The sequence below is a fragment of the Megalobrama amblycephala genome, linkage group LG1, assembly GCF_018812025.1.
Source record: "Megalobrama amblycephala isolate DHTTF-2021 linkage group LG1, ASM1881202v1, whole genome shotgun sequence".
Taxonomy (NCBI): domain Eukaryota; kingdom Metazoa; phylum Chordata; class Actinopteri; order Cypriniformes; family Xenocyprididae; genus Megalobrama; species Megalobrama amblycephala.
Genome location: NC_063044.1, coordinates 61,976,365 through 61,985,093, shown reverse-complemented (window position 1 = coordinate 61,985,093; position 8,729 = coordinate 61,976,365).

Sequence of the window (8,729 nt, the reverse complement as noted above, 5' to 3'; positions counted from 1 at the left end):
TCTCAGAATAAACCTCAACAGGGTGATCTGCACCCATAAGCAAATGTACATACCAAAATCAATTGGTGGTTTCTACATGAGATATAATTTGTTTTGGGTATAATATCACAATGTACAATCTTTGGTCTCAATTTGTTCTAGAACAAATAGTTTTGGCTGAGGGCAGTTTCATAACTTTATATTGTTATATAACTTTTATGCTGTATCAAAGCGCTGCCTACTTTTGACTAAATTGCTTAGCAACTTTTATTATGCTATTGTTGTTTATTAAATATTATTGTTCAATAAATAATATTTTATATAAATGATAATTGTGCCTGCTGTTCTATAGTTTAACAACTCAGCCAATCAGATTAGAGGACCAGAAGTAACTGATGTCAAAATAAACAAATGTAGGCTATACAGCACCCACCTATCTTTCCAGATATTCATTATCATGGTGAACTTAATTTATAACAATTTGTAATTTTTAAAACTTGTAATTGTGAGCTGTATTCTCATTTTTGACACATAGACTCAAGCAATTTCTACTTGTTCTTTTAGAAACAAACTTTTCGATGTGCCCCACCTGGTGATCGGAATACTTCACCAAATGATTTGAAGATGCAAAGTCTGGTGTCAATGAGTATGTTTAAATCTCTTATTTATGGAAGCCCGTTTCCGCCACTAAAAAAAAAAAAAAAAAGCCACAAAAAAAAAAAAAAAAAAGATGAATTGCGACTTTTTATCTCAGAATTCTGACTTTTTAACTCACAATTGCGAGTTATAAAGTCAGAATTCTGAGATATAAAGTCGCAATTGCGAGTTATAAAGTCAGAATTCTGAGATATAAAGTCGCAATTGCGTGATATAAAGTCAGAATTGCGAGATATAAAGTCGCAATTGCGTGATATAAAGTCAGAATTCTGAGATATAAAGTCGCAATTGCGTGATATAAAGTCAGAATTCTGAGATATAAAGTCGCAATTGCGTGATAAAAAGTCAGAATTCTGAGATATAAAGTCGCAATTGCGAGTTATAAAGTCAGAATTCTGAGATATAAAGTCGCAATTGCGTGATAAAAAGTCAGAATTCTGACTTTTTTTCTCGCAATTAACTGATGGTCAGTATCTCTGTCTGTAACAGTGCATCCAACGATAGCCGTGCTGCCGTGAAGTCTGAAGCTGTTGGTGTATAAAATGCGCCACTTCAGCTTTGTCTGATTTATTGCACCTCCGCCACAGCTGATTCTTCTTCTTATTATGATTATTATTATATTGTTATTATTGTGCAAAATTCATTAGTGTATCCATTCTGTTAAAAACAACTTTTATTGTCCAAATACCTCGACTGTAATTTGCAGAATTGCATGATTCTACCCTTGAGTTGCAAAGTTAATGAAACATGATAGGTATTGGTTGTTTTAGTATTAAGCCCACTAGATGGCAGTAAAAGCTGTTTTTTCTCCTTGAAACGCTGTGTACAAGGTTACCGTGGAAACATTCTATATGCATATTCCTGCATAATGCATATGTCCGGAGACTAATCTTTATGTGTCTCCTCCAGTAAAATCAATATTTCTTTATTGGTAAATCGGCGCTAAAAAATAATCCTTTATGATGTCCTCTATTTTATGTATAAAAATAACAAAGCAGCAATCCTGATGGTCTATTTAATGTATAATAATAACAAAGCAGTAATCCTGATGGTCAGTCGCAATGAAAGGAAACGCAAGCAAAGTAAGAACTGTGAGAAATAACGTTTCACAGTAGTGAGAAAAAGTCAGAATTCTGAGATATAAAGTGGCAATTGCGAGAAATAAAGTCAGAATTCTGACTTTTTATCACGCAATTGCGACTTTATATCTCAGAATTCTGACTTTTTATCACGCAATTGCGACTTTATATCTCAGAATTCTGACTTTATAACTCGCAATTGCGACTTTATATCTCAGAATTCTGACTTTATATCACGCAATTGCGACTTTATATCTCAGAATTCTGACTTTTTATCACGCAATTGCGACTTTATATCTCAGAATTCTGACTTTATAACTCGCAATTGCGACTTTATATCTCAGAATTCTGACTTTTTATCACGCAATTGCGACTTTTTATCTCAGAATTCTGACTGTTTATCACGCAATTGCGACTTTATATCTCAGAAATCTGACTTTATAACTCGCAATTGTGAGTTAAAAAGTCAGAATTCTGAGATAAAAAGTCGCAATTCATCTTTTTTTTTTTTTTTTGTGGCTTTTTATTTTTATTTTTTTAGTGGAGTTTTTTTTTTTTTTTTTTTTTTGTGGCGGAAACGGGCTTCCATACTTATTTGTGAGTTGGTAAAAGAAAAATTGATTTTCAAATGTTAAGTATATATTTGTATTTGTATCGATGCTTTGTTAAGCAACATTGTGTGAATATCTGTGGCTGCTTGTCTTGGCCAGGAGTCTAAAAGAGATTCTTAATTTATACAACAAATAAGTGCTCATTGTTCAGAGGGTATGAAATGAACACCCGCCGTCCCGCGTTAATTTGTGGTAGTGCAAATGGCGGCGCCGGCGACTTGTTCTTATTGAAAATGAACGCCTTTGCATAGACACTGTTAACCAGTTTACACGCGCCTGCAGAAATATACATTTGATTACATTTTGGAGAACAGATGGAAGAAGATCCAAAAATGTACATTTGATCATTGTTTGTGTTCAGATGTTGAGGTTATGAACGCAAGCGCATGTAAAGAGATACTTTCTTCTTTCAAATGTAGCTGTATAAGTTATTATTATACAAAGCAAAATAATGATATTTGGGCTACATATGCCAGAAATAATGCTAGTCTCTTCTGTGTTTGTTGCAAAGATATCTAATTATGATAATAATAATAATAATAATAATAATAATAATAATAATTTGAATGTCTATCTTAATAACATACGATTGTATTGTGGCTACATAGCCTACACCGCTCATAAGTTTGGGATCGGTAAGATTAATGTTTTTAAAAGAAGTTTCTTCTGCTTACCAAGGCTGCATTTAAATATAATAATAAATAATAAAATACAGTAAAAAACAGTAATATTGTGAAATATTACAATTTAAAATAACTGTTTTCTATTTGAATATATTTTATAAAGTAATTTATTCCTGTGATCAAATCTGAATTTTCAGCATCATTACTTCAGTCTTCAGTGTCACATGATCCTTCAGAAATCATTCTAATATAATAATTTGATGCTCAAAAAACATTTATGATTATTATTATGTTGAAAACAGTTTAAGCATTCCTTGAGAACAGAAGCATTTATCTGAAATACAAAGCTTTTGTAACATTATACACTAACGTTCAAAAGTTTGGGGTCAATAAGTATTTTTATTTTTATTTTTTTGAAAAGAAATGTATACTTTTATTCAGCAAGGATGCATTAAATCAATCAAAATGGACAGTAAAGACGTACAATGTTACAAAAATTATATTTCAAATAAAGCTGTTCTTTTGAACTTTCTATTCATCAAAGAATCCTGAAAAAATATTGTACACAAATATTTTGTACAATTGTACATAATAAATGTTTCTTGAGCATCAAATCATCATATTAGAATGATTTCTGAAGGATCATGTGACACTGAAGACTGGAGTAATGATGCTGAAAATTCAGCTTTGCCATCACAGGAATAAATTACATTATTATTATTTTAAATTATAATAATATTTCACAATATTACTGTTTTAACTGTGCTGTTTTTACATTTCACTGTACTCTGCATTAAATGCAGCCTTGTTGAGCAGACAAAACGTATTTTAAAAACATTAAAAATCTTACCGATCCCAAACTTTTGAACGGTAGTATATATATACATACAAAGTAACTAGCTACTTGAGTAGTTTTTCATTGGATTTTTTACTCTTACTCAAGTAACTATTACTAAGATTATTACTTTAACTTTTACTTTGAGTAAATATTTCTATAAGTACTTGTACTTCTACTTGAGGACAGTTTTTGGATACTCTACCCACCCCTACACACATCTATCTACATACACAATATAGGCTACACATTAAATATATACACTAATCCTATTGAATCAATGTTCACTGCTGCTGAATAAATATTGAACTTAACAAAATTAATCAATGGTAATATTGTTGAATCAACATTACACTATGATGTTGATTTTACATCACTGATGTTAAATTAACACTGAAATCAACTAAAATAATCACAATGAGATTTTGATTCTGTTGAATAACTGAAATGTAATGACAACATAAAACAGTGTTTTCATCTGATGCAAAGTTAATGTTGAAACAACATTAATATTTTAATGATGTGTCCTTTTAAAATATAAATGACACCTTTCCAGCAGTTGAGTCAATTTATTTTATTTAGCAGTTTAACACAATCAATGACAAAAAGATATAAAAGATCATTCTTTAAAAAATGGGAAAAAAGGGCAAAAACACTGCAACCTTTAAAAATAAAATTAGCTTCAGAAGTCTGATAGTCATCATAACTGCTGGTTCAATGGTTCAGGTTTTAAATCTGTCTTACATCATACTGCCTCTTTTCCTTGGGTTCTCTGAAATCTGAAATAGAAAGCATGATGTTACTTAAAAAGTCAATTGATAAAGCTAAACATTCTGGCTTTCGTTATTATAATAATTTCTTTAATCTTAATTTATTTATTGATCTCTCTGGGTTATCTAATTTAACTATTTGTGGATTGTGTGTTGAATATATGTTCCCCTGCACTTCAGGCATTTTGCAGTTGTGACTTGATTATGACTATTTCATTTTTTTTTTTTAATTATTGTTATTTATTAGAATGGTATATTCTGTTCTAATTCAATTCTGTAAATTAATTTTTGACTGTTTTTCGGTGCATCAATGTTGCGCTGTAAAGTTAAAGCTTGCTCGCACAGGCAATTTAGCCAATTTATTTGATTTGCCGACATGCAGGAATGCATATCTATCTGCAGTGTGGCCTTCCTGCAGTTTATTGATCCAAAATGTATTTATTCATTTTCTTCTATAGCTATCTTTGTGTGGTGTTCATGTTCTGATTGTAGCTGTGAATGTTTATCCACATTGCCTTTCATTTCAGTTTAAAAGAGATAGAAATCATTGTCAGTTACGTCTATCACTTGACAGGCAGTTTGGTCGCTTTATTAGAAAGTTGTTTCTCTGTGCTGTGTGTGAAAATAAAAGTTGTCTTAAGGCACGAGCGGAAAGAGTTTGTTCTCCCCCACACACAACTCACCATCTTATAAAATGTTTTCACAAATGAACACTGCAAAAACTGCGGTGACTTTATTTCAATGTATTGTATAAGTCCAAAGTCTCCAGAAAGTTCTAAGAATGCATTATAACAGTTATACACTGGGAATGAAAGTACATAAAAGAAAAACATATCTGCATAACCAAATACAAATATGTTTTTAATGAAAACAAGAGTCTCAAATAAAACATTATTTTATGTTTTTATGTTATTAAAGTATGTGTTTATATAGGTAACTAATAATACTAATTCCGCATTAAAACTTTAAAGGGTAAAGTCAATATATATTCAGGTTACTGTTTTTGTCATTTCAAAGATAAATATAGCTGCGAGAACATGAACACACACCTGGAGCAGTGGGCAGCTGTTTTTGGCACTGGGGAGTGATTGGGGGTTCAGTGGCTTGCTCAAAAACACATCAGTTGTGTGTAAGAGAGTGCTGTTCATTCACTCGTCACACCTACATTCCTGCTGGTACTGAGACTCAAACCTGTGACCTTCAGGTTACAAGACTCTCTAACCATTAGGGGCCAGATTTACTGAACAGCGTCTGAATGGGAAACTCCTACAAATGCATATTCAATAAGCTCAGCTGCAAAGATAACTGTGTCCACACCTTTTCAGCGCTAATTTCTCACTGCGTGTCTTTAGTAAATCCTGATTTTTAACACCAAAAGAGGGTTTGTGCTGGAGAAAGCTGTTAGTAAATCTGACCACAACTGCCCCTAATATTTCATAATGATCACTGAAATATACTGTGTTTCAGGTTCCAGTGGAGTGAATAATGCTTGTGTGTTCATCAGTTCTGGTGAAAATGTTCGTCTGCCCTGTAATAATGATCTTTCTGACTGCAAATCAACTACATGGCTCTACTATAACAGATATTCAGCAACGGTTGCACTGATTGAATTAGGGATAAAGAATAAAGACACAGAGAGACATGAGAGACTGAGTCTGGGGTCTGACTGCTCTCTGAACATCAAGAATGGCACAGAAAAAGATTCTGGATCTTACATCTGCAGACAATATGTGAATAATGAACAAGTAACTGATGAACGTGTTTATCTGCATGTTCTTCATGGTGAGTTTATGATTATATGATCAATTTAAAAAGGACAGATTCTCCCTTTAAACTCACATGATGATTGAAGAGTCTGTGATTTGTGTCTTGTGTTCAGTTTCAGTGTCTCCATCATCATCATCCTCCTCATCCTCACAGACTGAGATCAGTCCAGGTCGCTCTGTGACTCTCTCCTGTTAGTTGTATTTACATGATGGAATTCTCCTGTGATTATTGGGTTCGTTCTGAGGGACTTCATCTGTCGTGGGTGAATCAGGCTGGTGTTGATCTGAAGACAGACTCCAGATATCAGATATTATTCTCATCAGATCACTGTATCATCACTCTGACTACAACACTCCTGAATGAAGATGACAACAGATAGTGGAGATGTCAACTTACTCTAAGAAATCAACTCGAGCCATGATGTTGTAATTGATGCAGTATGTGGTCTGGCATTGTCATGTTGGAAAATGCAAGGTCTTCCCTGAAAGAGACGACGTCTGGATGGGAGCATATGTTGTTCTAGAACTTGGATATACCTTTCAGCATTGATGGTGCCTTTTCCAGATGTGTAAGCTGCCCATGCCACATGCACTCACGCAACCCCATACCATCAGAGAATGCAGGCTTCTGAACTGAGCGCTGATAACAACTTGGGTTGTCCATGTCCTCTTTAATCTGGATGACAAGGCATCCCAGTTTTCCAAAAAGAACTTCAAATTTTGATTTGTCTGACCACAGAACCATTTTCCACTTTGCCACAGTCCATTTTAAATGATCCTTGGCCCAGAGAAAACGCCTGCGCTTCTGGAACATGTTTAGATATGGCTTCTTTTTTGATCTATAGAGTTTTAGCTGGCAAACAGTGAATGGCACGGTGGATTGTGTACACAACAATGTTTTCTGGAAGTATTCCTGAGCCCATGTTGTGATTTCCAATGACCCTTACACACAGGGATTGTTCCAGTTTCTCTGAATCTTTGGATGATATTATGCACTGTAGATGATGATAACTTCAAACTCTTTGCAATTTTTCTCTGAGAAACTCCTTTCTGATATTGCTCCACTATTTTTTGCTACAGCATTGTGGGAATTGGTGATCCTCTGCCCATCTTGACTTCTTAGAGACACTGCCACTCTGAGAAGGCTCTTTTTATACCCAATCATGTTGCCAATTGACCTAATAAGTTGCAAATTGGTCCTCCAGCTGTTCCTTATATGTACATTTAACTTTTCCGGCCTTGCTTATTGCTAGCACTGCTCCTCTGCTTGCTTTTTTTTTGTTATTTCTGTTGCCTACGAATTATTATGCACTTTTGTTCTATGATCGGCAAACACTTGCTGGATATTCGAAACCTCTGTTCTTGTCTTCAGCAAGACCGATGCGGGATGCAGGACAGGAATGGTCACAAGACACAACACAAGACAACAAGAGAGAACAACAAGAAAAGGCAAAACAGAAATAAAAACTGACTTGGCAGAGTGACTAAAGAAAAAAAAAAAATATGTAACTAACTTAATATGAAATGCCTAACCGTTGATAAACTGTTTGTCTGCCTGTCTTTCAGTAACACATGACTCGCGCCAAAAACGGCCAAAAATATCTCACGAGCCACAAAAAATTGTATCTTTAGATGCAGAAAAGGCCTTTGATAGGGTAGAATAATTTCTCTTCACTGCACTCAGTCACTTTGGTTTTAAATAATGTCATCATCTGGATTAACCCTCTGGAGTCTGAGGCTGATTTGGGGCCTGGAGAAGTTTTGACATGCCCTGACATTTGTGCATAAACATATTAATGGAAAAAGTGTCATTACACTGTATTCAGCACAAACTGGGCTACAATAATATGTGAGGAACATGTATGTACATGTTTGTGTTTTTGAAGGAATAACATTTATGCGTGGTTATTGAAAAAACTAAAAAAACTTAAGTCACTGAAATAAGGCCAAAAAAAGTATAGTAAATCTGTGTTTACAATACTTTAGGGTATTGGAGGTTGTAAACTAGAGTTTTTGCTTCAAAATTATGTAAAAATTATGCTGCCTACTCCTTCATATAAAACAATATATTTATTTAGTTTTTGTAAGACACTTTTTGCCAAGAAACACAGTATGCGTGGAGGCGTGAATCACCACTGAATAATGGGCCATTCTCACCTGAGAAGACAAAAGAATTGGATAGTAATGAGCTGAAATGACTTGCATATTAATGAGGCATTTCAGTCAGGTAGGCTGTGAAAAAACCTTCTGTGATGTCTCAAGCTCATCATGATATATGAAACATACATAAAAATATTATTACAATATAAAGTAATGGTTTTATATTATACTTTAAAATATAATGTATTTCTGTGATGCAAAGAGTCTGAATATAGGCTTTTAGTTTAAAAGCATGCACATTTGGAGAAA